The sequence below is a fragment of the Microtus ochrogaster genome, unplaced genomic scaffold (assembly GCF_000317375.1).
Source record: "Microtus ochrogaster isolate Prairie Vole_2 unplaced genomic scaffold, MicOch1.0 UNK14, whole genome shotgun sequence".
Lineage (NCBI taxonomy): Eukaryota > Metazoa > Chordata > Mammalia > Rodentia > Cricetidae > Microtus > Microtus ochrogaster.
Genome location: NW_004949112.1, coordinates 399,222 through 413,394, shown reverse-complemented (window position 1 = coordinate 413,394; position 14,173 = coordinate 399,222).

Here is a 14,173-nt window from a genome sequence, read left to right as displayed (position 1 = left end):
TAAGCTAGGTGGTCTTCTGTGAGTAGTTCATGTATGTTCTTTATTCTCCATAGCAGCTGCTTAGATGAGATGGGAGTCCAGGAGTTGTCTTCTCCTCCTGGCTGGCTCAGCAGAGACTGTCTGGGAACTATGTCATTGTCTCCTGAGCTTTGGGATCTGACAAATGGGCTTTTAAGTGCTGTATGGCCTTGAAAAGCTTGAATTCTTCAAGTCTGTTTCTACAGGTAAAACAAGAATAACAACCATTTCGACTTGGCACCTGAGAAGCTGAGATCACTGAATGGTTAGTATTTTTGTTGGTATTTGCTATGTTAAAGATGCTGATGCTAAGGCTGCATGATACCACTAAATCGCCTTAAGTGCTTTAGTTTCTGCACCTCACCCCAGCCCCATTCCTATCTGATTTAGGAAGTACTTAAGCTAACCTTCTTGTGAGAGCAGTGAAATGGAAAAGGCTTTGAAGGCTTTGGGGAAGTCAGGGGAGCCCATTGCTTCATCTCCTCAACTTTGCTCCTCCTGAGATCATTTCTAGCCCTGTTTCTTGGGGACTTTGTGAGTGTTAGACATTCCAAAGTAGGCACAATATTCGAGGAAAGGACAGCCAGAAACCCCACTTCTTTAGAATGGCTCACTAGACAGCCTGCCTAAGACTGTGGAAGACAGTCCTCACTGAGCCTTCGATTCTCAGGCGTGGTGGGTGCAGTGGTTCTGTCTGTCTCTGGTCCTCTTCATTGCTCATATTCTGTGACTTCTTAATGAGCTGTGACCATTGATCTGTGTTAAACTCCAGGATGAATTCCTAGAGGGCATCAGAGGAAGCTTATCCCACCCAAAGGGCCCATCACTACCCAGAAGAGGGCACACAGTCTGATTGCTGTTTTTTCTCACTTATCCCAGGTAAGAATTTTAAATTAAGAGATAGCTTTGATATCAACAACACCATTGCTTGTTACAGCTGGGAAACAATTGTTTTACATTGCACTCTACTTGAGGCCAGTTAGCCTAGTCCTCAGGAACTCAGAGTCTGCAAAGAAGAATAAAGTAAATGGTGACTTGGTCCAGAAGGCAGCCACTGCTCTTAACATAGGATCATGTAGACGTCGATCAAATGTAATGAGGTGAGGAGTGTACTTCCTGCCCCTAAGGAGTTCCAAGAAAGTGGAACCAGAGCAGTGAAGTAGAGGCCAATGCAAGCACTGCACTGGGAGCAGAAGAAAAGATTAGTGGAAACACATAGAAAAGAGAAATTCATTTTTTCCGAGGGACTAGATGGAGACTTTCTAGAGGAAGTAGCATCTCCAGAACTTCCAGATGAGAAACTAGAAAGTAATTTCAGGCATCAGGAACAAAGGCATGGAGCCAGCTATACCATGTGACTGTATTTTAGGGTGCGTAGGGTGGGCTGGAGGGTGTGTGGAGTATGTTGTAGAGTAGATGAAGTGGAGTGCAGCATTTGTGCCAGTGGAATGAAGACCAAAATGAGGAAGAAGCAGGACAACAATCAGGACAAATGGGTGAATATCAAGCTGCCTCAAATGCTAGGTTAGGTGGCGCTAGCTGCATTTCATGATGGTGGGGTGGGTTGGAGACAGCAACAAAATGATGAGAAGGTAGTGCTTTTGAAAATGAATGGGTGAGCACAAGGATGAAGGCGGATCAGGCAAGAGTTGCTTAAGTTTTCCAGGAGAGAAAGCAAGAGGTTCAGGGCCTGAGGCAATTCAGGATAGAAAGAAGCAGGGTTCAAGAGCAATTTACGAATTTAGAAGCCATAGTGAAAAGCTTTTGATAACTGAGAGGCTGTGGGTACTCTAAGAAGCCTCAGATTGCTGAGAGTGGCAGGTACATAAACAGGGAGGGATATCATTTACTGAGCTGAGAAAGCCAGCGAGTCAGTTACTTCTTTATTACTCCACTTCATGTAATCTACAACATACTCTACACACCCTAAAATACAGTCACATGGTGAAGAGACACCACGACCAAGGCAACTCTTGCAAGTCTTTAATTGGGGGCTTGCTTGCAGTTTCAGAAGGTGAGCCCATGACCGTCATGGTGGAAGGCAGACAGGCGTGGTGCTGGAGCCGTTACGCCAAGCCTTAAATCCTGACCTGCAGGCAATGGGGGTGGGGGGGGGAGAGAGAGAGAAAAGGGAAGGGAGAAGAGGAGAGGAGAAAGATACTGGGCCTGAAATGGAAATTTAAAACCTCAAACCCACCTCCAGCAACACCCCTCCACTAACAAGGACACCTCCTAATCCTTCCCAAACTGGGAGCTAGGCATGAAAATACATGAGCCTATGAGGGCTGTTCTCATTCCCACCACCGCTTCCAGGGAGATTGTTGACTGTAGAGAGGGTTGTGTTAACATGTAAGAGCCGAGGAGGAGATAACAGGGGGCAGATGGGTGGATAAACCAGAGGCTCAGAACGAGATGGAGGCTGGTGACATTGCTGGAAGTCTCGTTAGCCTCTAAGTGGTGTTTTAGGAGCTTTGGGGGCATGAGAGATGGCAGCAGTTAGGAGAACTTGCTGCTCCTTCAGAGCGCTGCAGCTCAGTTCTCAACATCCACATGGTGGCTCACAAACAGCTTCAGGGGGTAGAAGACCCTCTTCTGGCCTCCATGGGCATCTGCACACACGTGTACACACATATATAAAAATGAGAATACATCTTTAAAAGCCGTTGGAAAAATATTTCTTGAGAGAAGGAAATAAGGAGAACAATAAGAGGGGTCCCCACAGTTACGGAAGGGGAAGAAAAGGCAGACAAAGAAGAGATACCAATAAAGGAGGCAGAGAAGAACTGGCCAGGGGAGCCTGGAAAAAGTGCTGCTTCTGGTGAGAAGGGGTGTGGGAGCAGTTGCTGTCTCTCACTGCTGAAATCCAGGAGGTGACATGTCTTACATATGACAACAAAGTGGTCAGAAGAGGGCATCTCTCATGGTGGGGAGAACAGAATCCAGAAGGCAGGAGTGCAGAAGAAAAGAGAGCACTGGACGAAGACTGATGTTTCAGGAGCCTAGCTGGGAAGAGAACGCATGCGCATGCGCAGTGTTGGAGCATGGAGGGAGGCTGGGGAAGGGAATGAACTAGAGGGAAGGTCAGGAGTCTCTTTCCCTAATTCTCAACTAGGACCCTTCTCCTCTGGACAGATTTGCCTCGGACTAATGTGTCTGCTCTCTTCCCTTCCTGTGTGGGACTGTTTGTGGGTGTGTTCACACTCGTGTGTGCAGGCAGCCAAATGAGCCTCTCTGGAGATCTCTGGCTCCTGCCTGATCTGGAAGCAGCCTGGGGCAGCCCAGAGTTTTCTGAGGTGAGAGTGTGCATGGAGGTAAGAGCTGCATCTTTTCCAAGATGAGGAGGCGTGAGAGGCAGGGTGTGGACCATCAAGATCTGCCAGGAGCCCCTGCAAGTTGCCCATCACCTAGGACCTATCAGACAAGCAGAGCTTTGCTAACATAACCTTGGATGAGCTTGGCTCAGCTTCCACTCTTTTCTCTCTTCCACCAGCCCTTCCTTTATAGCTCCTTCCCCCGAAGAACTCGAAAGTATTGTAATTTTTCCAATACATCTGGGGATAGACAAAGCTTTGAAATTGGAGAAAAGCTCAAGGAAGGAAAGGAGAGGATGCCAACGTAGCTGGTAGGGAGAATAAGGAGAAGGGAATGACCAGAAGGGTTTCCAAGGAACAGGAGAAAAGCAGAGATCTTCTGTGAGCAGATTTCCCTCCCCATCCCAGCCAGGACCTCTCATCTTTTCCTTTTCACCTCCTACACATACCTGTCCCTAACCTCACGTCCTAGGAAGCCATTACCCAATACTTCATCCATTCTCCTGGGTGTCTCTACAGACTAGAACCAGGTCTCTTGGCCCATCAGGAGTTAGCTTAGGCAAACCCCACTGATATATCTCAATCCAGTGATTTCTGAGCCCATGATCCAGGGGCTTTGGGAACATCTATCTTTGCTTTCCCACATTCATCACACAGACCAACAACAACAAACATTAAATGGCTATCTTAAGTACAAATGAAGTGTGGGGTTGACCTCCATAGGTGGAGTTTGATATTTTCTAGTGCCGAGGAACCCTGGATGTCAGAGAGGGCAGACACCTTGAGAGACCTTGAGCTATCTCATCCAATACAGTTATTGCATCCAGAGGAGCATTAGTTCCTAGAGAGGAGAGTGATGTCACTGAGAGTGACGACATCAGGATGAGAACATGGCAGCTAGGATCTCATGGGATGTACTCACATAGGGCTTTACAACAGGCACAGATCCTAACCCAAGGGCTTAAGTTGGCTCCATAGTCAATGGAGGTCAGGGATGTCATGAAGATATCTCATGACAGATCTAGCCTCCATGGATCGAAGATGAAGGATGGGTCAGAGCCAAAGTTAAGGACCTATTTGTGAGAGGATTAAGGGATGAGGAGCTATTACATGGCCCAGGACAAAGACAAATGCGGCCTTAACTGGGTTCCTGACTACATTAGCCTGCCTATTTGCCTGAAAAAAGAGATGTGTTCAGTAATGGAAGACATTGCATGAGTACATAAGTATTAGCTACACAAAACACCTAGCTCAAAACAGATCAAGCCATATGGCACCTTTATTAATTCATAACAAATGCAGAGATAAAACAGGCTTTGAACTGCTTGACTCAGCCCCTCAACCTTACTTGGTATCAAGGATCTTAGCTTTCCCTTCCTCTAGTTCGTTAGCTCATTGACTTCAATATAAGATGGCCTCCTGTAGAAAAATGTGATATCTTTTTTTTTCTTTCTCCAATTTAATAAGAGGGGATAATAGTGAGAGAAGTGGGACAGCTTCTGGTCACATGCCTGCCTCCTGAACAAATAGTACTCATTGGGAAACCTATGTGTGTGTGTTGAGGATCGGCAAGCCACAATCCACTGATAAGATCCAGGCAGTCACTTGACTATTTAAGGCCACAAGCTAAGACTAGTTTTACATTTTAAATAGCTACATTTTAATGGTTATAAATATCCACCCAAAGCCTAAAAGAATTACTACTTAGCTCTCTAAGAAAAAGTTAGCACGCTCCCAGCTTAGACGAATTATATTTATCCCTGAAGCTGGAGATGAGTTCAGCTTTCTCTGAAGCCCATGACCTGCATGAAATTATGGAGGGAAGGTTGCTAGGCCTGGGGAAAAGCAAACACTAGAATCTATTGTCAAGGAAGAGCCACAAAAGACTGTGAAAATCGAGAAGCAATAGTTTGGAAAGATTCGTAGATCTTGAAAGCCATTCAGAAACTGAAAAGTCATCCACAATCCAGTATAACCTCAAATCGTCTCGTCCAGTACAAAATACTGTGGCTTGTTCTGTGCCAGGTAGTTACCGCTCACTCTCAGATCTGTTTCTCTTTCCATATGTAACAATTCCTGCCTTCTGTTTACTGGGGTTCCTGCTGATTCTCGGCTTCTGCTGACTCATGTTGCTGCTCATTCATGGCCCGCTGACTCATGCTCCCGTTCATTCATGACCTGCTGACTCAGGCTCCCATTCATTCATGACCTGCTGACTCAGGCTCCCATTCATTCATGACCTGCTGACATGGATTTACTCATTCATGGCCCGATAAGTCATGATTCTACTTACTACACCCCCTCCTCTTCTGCTTCCCAGTCTTCCACATTCTGCTTCCACCACCAAAATAACAAATTACTTTTACTCTATACCACATGCAAAGATACTTTTATTATTAATTTGGTTAAAATGTCCTATTGCCAGCATCGTAAAATGGCACAAGTGACGATCCTGGCGGGTGACAGAATACACCATGCAGAGACAACTTGAGTGTGGAGTTTATTGAGAAGAGGGTATTGGAGGGGAGGGGGAGGGAGGAAAGGGAGAGAGACAGAGACAGAGACAGGGAGAGGAGGGAGGATTGGGAGAGAGGCTGAGACTGCTTGCCTCAGCAGGAAGAAGGAGATAGGGAGTGGGAGGAGCTTGTCTCCTACAAGGACCTTTGACCTGTGTACAAACTGGACCTGCTTTCCTTATACAGAGGGATGGCTGTACCAGGTTTCCAAGGGGTGCCAGGACAGTGACAGCCAGACCTTGTAGTCTCTGTCTTGGCTCAGTCTGTCACAGTTCGGAGAGTTCTTATCTAAACAACAAGGCTCCAAGTAAGTTTTGTAAACAGTCTCACGAAGCTTTCTTCACATCACTGGGTATGCAAGCCACACTTAAGGGCAGGCCCATGCCCAGTGCCACCAGAAAATGAATGCAGTGACATATTTTTGGAGATTTTCCTGTTTCGTATTATTTTGTTTGGACATTTTCTTTTTACCTTTCTTGTCTTTCCCTTGTATGTTACGGTTAATGGTTTTGTGATTTGTGTGTGTGTGTGCCTGCCTGTGTGTGTTTCCCCTGCTCTTCTTTTCTTTTTCTAGTTTGTTTGTTCGTTTTCCCTTTGTTTTGTCCTTGTTTGTCCCTTTTATTTGCCTGCCTGTTTTCTGAAGAGAGAAAGATGCCCAGAGTTGGAAGAGTGGGGTAGATCTGGGAGGAGAGGAAAGATGGGAAACAGTGATAAGATACATTGTATGAAAATGACTTTATTTTCAATAAGAAATAAAATTTAAAACACCTATTTGCTAAGTCATTATGATTTGGAAGTGGTCTGTACCCAGGAGAATTCATAAATAATCCAAAATAGTACATTTATTTTAAAAAGTTTTGAATATAGAAGTTAAAGACCTTTGTGGAAAAGATGGACAGTGTGTATGAACAAGTAAGAGCTGTCAGCAAACAGCTGGAAGCTGTAAGAAAACAAGCAACAGAAGTGTGGGAATGAGCGACGGTGGCAATGGTCACAGGCAGAGAGCACTGTTAGGGACCCAGAGAGTAGACAGGACACATTAAAGACAGAACCAACGAGATGATGGTGAATCAGTGGTAAGTTTACCAGGCTGAAGCTCAAGGAGAGGAAGGAATGGGAACATGGAGCGAAAGGAAGCTTTCCACAAGTTAAAACAGTGTGCAGTTGGACTCCCAGGAAGAGGAGAGAGAGAGCAGGCAGGAGATGCATGAAAACACAATGACAGAGTATTTTCCAAAGATAATAAAAGATGCCAGATCACAGATCCAGGAAACTCAGAGACCTACAAGCAAGAGAAGTGCCAAATAACCAACCCAAACAATTTTAAAAAGACTTCATAACTAAACCTACTTCATTCAAACTGCTGAACATCAAAAAATAAAGAATCTTTGAAGGGAATTGGAGCAAAGGGGACACATTAAGAACAAATTGAGACAAACAACAGAGTTCTCATCAAAAGTTACGCACGTTAGAGGATAGTGGAGAAATAACACTAATATGCAGAGAGAAAGAGAACACAGACCTTTACAATGAAGAACTCTTAGATGAACAAAAGCTGACATATTCCATTGCCAGCAAAACGAACAAGAAGCATTAAAAAACAGTCTGAAGGCAGAATAAGTTTGATAGCAGAATGAATCTTTGATTCTACAAGGAAAAAATTAAAACCAAAAGTGGAGACAAAATGAAACCGTGAGCAAATCTATAGCAACACAGAATCTAGTTTTAAAAAATGGACAAAGCCGGGCGGTGGTGGCGCACGCCTGTAATCCCAGCACTTGGGAGGCAGAGACAGGCGGATCTCTGTGAGTTCGAGACCAGCCTGGTCTACCAAGGGAGTTCCAGGACAGGCTCCCAAAGCTAGAGAAACCCTGTCTCGAAAAACCAAAAAAAAAAATAAATAAATAAATAAAAATAAAAAATGGACAAAGGAATCCCAATTCTATACAAGTCTTACAGGTATTTGATGAAAAGGATATATACTTTCTTAGACATTAACTTAATGATTTATTTATGTATCCTAATTTTGTTTTTAAAAGTAATACAGAATGCATTCTGGTTATTAACCTTACCACTACTTTCCCTAGAATCATGATATTTGGCTTCATTCCACGACCCATTTATTTTAACCAGGACCACCTGTGTGACCACTGGAACGCAACTACCCACTGGAGCCTGTGGAATCACCAGTGGTACCCACTGAGGCAATAACCCCCCTCCCCGAAACTGTCACCAGCAAATACTCAACAGCGAGGAGCAGAGTCACATGAGCTTCTCCTCCATCCACACCTGACCTCTGATGGGCCCATTCCTGTGCAGACCCAGCTTAGACTGCTGTAAGTGGGTCTAATGGCTGGATGGTGTCCAGATGATGGCATTTTGCTACCATTGTCCCTATTTCAGAGCTCTTACATTCTTTCTGTCTCCTCTTCTGCAATTTCCCCAAGTCTTTGAGAGAATGGTACAAATGTCTATTTTTAGAAAGTCTTTCCTTCCTTCCTTCCTTCCTTCCTTCCTTCCTTCCTTTCTTTCTTTCTTTCTTTCTTTCTTTCTTTCTTTCTTTCTTTCTTTCTTTCTTTCTTTCTTTCTGTGTGTGCATGTACCCATGCATACAGGTGCCATGGAGGCCAGAAGAGGGCATCAGATCTCCTGCAGAGCTGAAGTTACAGATGTTTGTGAGCTACTGAGCATGAGTACTAGGAACTGAACTCCAGTTCTCTGAAAGAGCAGTGTCTTAGTTTCTATTGCTGTGAAGATACACCATGAGCATAGCAGCTCTTGTAATAAACATTTAATTGTGGCTGGCTTACAGTTTCGGAGGTTTAGTCCATTATCATCATGGTGGGACATGGTGGCATGCTGGCAGACATGGTGCTAAAGAAGTAGCTGAGGGTTCTAGATCTTGATCCGTTAGCAATAGCAGAAGACTGTGTGGCATCCTTAGAGCAGCTTAAGAATATGAGACCTCCAAGATCACTATGGGTTCACCCACTGAAGCAATCTACCTGAGCTAATGGGAGCTCACCTACTCCAGTTGGACAGGGAAGAAACAAGCATAGGTCCAAACTAGACTCTTTGGATGTGATTGACAGTTGCATGGCTGGGGCAGACTGAGGAACCACTGGAAGAGGCACCAGGATTTACCCCTACTGCTTGTACTGACTTTTTTGGGAACCTGTTCTCTTTGAATGGATATCTTTGCTCAGCCTAGATATAATAGGGAGTGCCTTGAACATTACCCAGAGCAATGAGCCTTACCCTCTCTAAGGAGCAGATGGGGGTGAGGTGGGGGTGGTCACTGGAGGGAATAGGGGGAGGAAAAGAATGGGAATTTGGATTGGTATGTATAATGAAAAAAGATGGCTTGTTTTCTTTTTTAAGAATAAAAAAGAATACAAGACCTCAAAGTCCACCTCTACAGTGACACACTTCCTCCAACAAGGCCACACCTCCTAACACTGCCACTCCCTATGGGCCAAGCATTTTAACACATGAATCTATGGGGCCATTCCTATTCAGACCACCACAAGAGCCTAAACAGGGCAAAGATGTCACAGGGTGTGGTGGTTTGAAAGAAAATGCCTCCACAGGACACTATTAAGAGGTGTGGTTTTGTTGGAGAAGGTATGGCCTTGTTGGAGGAAATGTGCCACTGTGGAGTCAGACTTTGAGGTCTCATATATGCTCAAGCCACACCCAATGTCTCAGACTACTTCCTGTTGCCTGCTAGTCAAGATGCAAGGACTCTCAGCTACTGTTCTAGCACCATGTGTGCCTACATGCTGCCTTACTTCCTGCTTTGACAATAATGAACTAAACCTCTAAACTGCAAGCCACCACCACAATTAAATGTTTTCCTTTGTAATAATTGCCATGGTCATGGTATCTCTTCACAGCAAGGGAAATCCTAGCTAAGACACAGGGGAAATAGTTATCCATATTCCTTATAAAAATAGTTTTAGACATTCTTAACAAATGTTGGCTATGTGAATTCAACATTGTACAATAATGATGTATAATGAATAGTGGGGTTTAGGCTGGAAGGAAAGGATGGTTTGTAATCAGATAGCATTGGTGTAGCTCATCACATTAATAGAATAAAGCCATGTGCACACAAAGTTTTGATAAACTCATATTCTTGTTTATTTAATGTGTGGGTGTTTTACCTGCACTTACATGTATTTACAACATGTACACCTAGTGCCCGAGGAGGCCAGAAGAGAACATTAGATGCCCCTAAGACTAGAGTTACAGAGGGTTAATGCTGGTATGTGGGGGCTGGGAAGTAAACCTGGGACCCTGGGTTCTCTGGAAGATCAGGAAGCGCTCGTAACAGCTGAATCAGCTCTCCAACAACTCATCTTTATTTAAACAAACAAACAAAAATCTTCTAGCAAACTAAAAATCAAAGACAGCTTCTTCATCTGGACAAAAGGCATTAAAGAAAAGCCCACAGATAAAGTCACACCGAGTGATAAAAAACCAAATTCTTTCTCCTTATGCTTGAGAACAAATCTAAGTTGTTCTCTGTAATAACTCCTGACTGACATTGTATAGGAGTCTAGACAACATCAAGGGGTGGGGCGGGGCGGGGAAGGACGGACAAGGCACAGATGTGAAAGACCACAGACAGCACTTTTAGAAATGAACTTTCTCCACTTGGTACAATGTCTTCTGCTCTGCCTAGCGATCATGGGATACACAAAAAGTACATGACCTTTGGGACTAGTGTGTAAATCCCACAAGGTGACTTGATAAAATGTCAATATGTAAAAATTATTATTGTCAGGGATGGTGGTACATGTTTTTAATCCTAGCACCTGGGAGGCAGAGGCAAGAGGAGCTCTGTGAATTTGAAGTCAGCCTGGTCTACAGAGAGAGCTCCATCCAGGGCTACAATCTAAGACCCTGTCTCAAAAAAAGTGATTTATACATCATACTTCATAAATAAGCAAACAAAAGTTAAAACATTATATATTTATGTCCTTACTTTGAATTATTGGAGGTTGAATGTAGGACCTCATGGATGCTTGGTAAATACTCTTATCACTGAGTTATGTTCCCAGCCACAACTTAGAATGCAGAAAGCATCAGAATGGGATAAATACTTGAGATAAATTTAGCAAACAGCATGGAAGACTTGTACACTAACAACTGCAAAACATTGCTGAGAAAGGAATGCAACCTGTGCTAATCAAGCATTATCCTGTGTTCGTGGCTCAGAAGATGGCAATATTGTTGAGATGCAGGTTACCACCTCACTGTGAGTAGGAAGTCCTAGGAGCCACTGCTCAGCACTTCCCTCCTGGAGCCTCCAGTCTACGTCCTTCTGCATAGAGGATGTTTGCCGGCAGCGTGGTGTGGGCAAGTTTTCTTCTGGTCTTACGACCTGACATTCTAGATACCATTCTCGTACCCGATGGCCATCTCTTTCTCTAGATTTGAGGAATTTTATGCTGTATTTTATCAAATATATTATATTCAATATATATTAAAATCTAGTGTGTTCTGTTCATATGTAATTTTTTTTACCTTTGTTATTGTATGAATGTTCTAACCTGTCTGCCTGGTCTTCAATACCTGATATTGTATCTACCTCTGACCCATTCTCTTGTGAGGCTTTCTACCAAGCATTGAAAATGTTGGTTTTATGGGTGTGTGTTTGGTGTGCGTGTATAGGTCCCTTTGTGCCTGTACATGGGCACACATACAAATGCATGGTGAGGCTAGAAGCTGATATTGGATATCTTGCTCATTTTCTCACTGCTTTAATTGGTTTTCAGAGTCTCTCACAGGTTCTGGAGCTCAGCAGTTCAGCAAGACTAGCTGGCCAGAAAGCCAGGCTTCTCCTTTCTCTGCCTCCTCAGCACTGGGGTTACAAGCACACGGCTTTTTCATGGCTGCTGAGCTAGCTGTCCAGCCCAGTCCGTGGAGTTTTTCATTCAACTTACTATGTTTTCATTTCAGTTTGATCTTCCCCATGGTTCCCTTTTTATTGAATTCCTCTTCCATACCTTGTATTGATTTGTTTGTTTCATTTGGTTGCTGTCTTAGGTAGTCTTCTGTTGCTGTGAAGAGACACCATGACCACAGCCATTCTTAAAAAGGAAAGCATTTAACTGGGGCTTTCTTAAAGCTGCCGAGGTCTAGTTCCTCATCCTCATGGTGGGACTTGGCAGTGTGTAGACGGATCTGGTAGTTGAGCATTCCACAGGGAACAGGAAGGGAAGTACTCTGGGCCACGCCTTCTAATCCTTTCAAATAGTGCCACTCCCTGGAGACCACGTATTGACATTGTGAGCCTATGGAAGTCATTTTTACTTAAGCCACCACGGTTGTTTATTTGTGATCATCTTAACTCAATCAGGAGTTTATATCATGTTTGATTTCATTTAACATTTTTATGATTTTGAAAAATTATTTGTCTGTGATTTTCATCTAATTCACCCTCATTGGAATCGGTTGCAGTGAAAGTGTTGGTTTTCAACTGCGTCACACGGCCCCGCCCTGTCCTGTTTCTGTATTTCTGTGCTGGGCCTTGCCCATCTGGAGTTAGGCTACTAGCTGGACTTTATTTATTTATTTGTTTGTTTGTTTGTTTGTTTTGTGGTTTTTGTCGAGACAGGGTTTTTTTTGTTTGTTTGTTTTGTTTTGTTTGTTTGTGGTTGTTTTTTTTTAATAACAATGCTGTCCGTCCTAGAATTGACTCTGTAAATCAGGCTGACCTTGAACTCACAGAGATCCACCTGTTTCTGCCTCCCAAATGCTGGGATTAAAGGTGTGCACCACCATCGCGTGGCTGGACTTTATTTTTTTTATCACCTGTATTGTCTCAGCTGAAGTATTTTTAGTGTTGAAGTGGGACTAGATTGTAGTGGGACTGAGGTATCATTCCTTCCAGGATTAATGGGTAGAATTTACTAGCTACACCTTCAGCCTACATGCTCAGGTCTGGCGACAATCTGTAGCAGTCACAGGAAGTGAGATACTAATTGCAGAAACCACCCCAGCAGGTGCAGCTGGATACCCCTGTCCCACCAGGCCAGTCTTCTAACATGTCAGTGGTCTCAGCTTGAGTACACCTGTCTGCTGACTGTCAGGTCAGGTCTGCTCTTTTGATTGGTTTGCATGGTTCTGTGTCTCTCTTGGTTTCATACTCTTAAGTGTTTTGAGGGGATGCCTTGGGGTTCAGAGTTTGTAGTTCTGTGGAGTTTGTTTTTTTTTTTTCTTTTACAATTCCCAGCAGGGAAGTTTGGCTGTAGTTTCTCTTGATCTGGTCCCTCCATGGCCCAATATAACAGGTATTATTTGGAGGATGGCAGGCACTGGGGGATTTCCCAGTTCCTGCTTCATGTGGATTATGAGTCTGTTCCCCATTTTTTTCTATTTTTGCTTCTAGGGATTTCTCTCATCTTTTGTTTCTGTACTCAAGAGTTGGCAGGTCAGGGGCTCCTCACCCTCCTCTGATGCTCTGGTTTTTTGCTCTAGGTTAAAGGTTGTTATTTTCCTCATGAATCTAGAATGCTATACACCTGTATTTCATCTAGTTTCTCATAGCTGCTGTTTATTGCAATTTCCCTGCCTTTCCATACTTCTCACCTCTTTTTGCAGCCAAGGATTCGACGTTTTCTTTTAAATTTGTAGAGTACAGGTCTGGAGAGATGTCCCAGTGGTTAAAAGCACTGACTTCACTTCCAGAGGACCTGGGTTCAATTCCCAGAACCCACATGGCAGCTGGCAGCCATCTATAACTCCACTTCCGAGAGATGCCATCCTTTTCTGACCTCTACAGGCAGTCCGCAGGTAATGCACAGACATCCACACAGGCATACACTCTCCACACACATTTTAAAGACCATAAGAAAGACCATAAGAAAAACATTAAAGGGGCTGGAGAGATGGCTCAGTGGTTAGGAGCATCGCCTGCTCTTCCAAAGGTCCTGAGTTCAATTCCCAGCAACCACATGGTGGCTCACAACCATCTATTGAAAGACCCTCTGAGAGTGTCTTTCAGTCTGGGGAGACCCTTCCCAAGGAACAGCGAGACCACTTGTGCGGATGCAAAGAGCAAGAGGTTTATTCAGATACACAGGTACCTGGGGCATCCAAGTCTCTCGGAGGACTGGAGCGCTGTCAGGCTGGGGTAGCAGGTTTTTATAGGGTAAAGGGAGCAGAAGCGCAGTTACAGAAGTGAGATGCATAGTTACAGGGTTTTCATTGGTCAGTTTGAATATGGCCGAGTTCAAGTCGGGACAAGGTCCCTGGTTCCCGAGAATTCAGATATGGGCTGCCTTGGCTCTTGTCTAGGGCAGACAGGGTGTCTTTCTC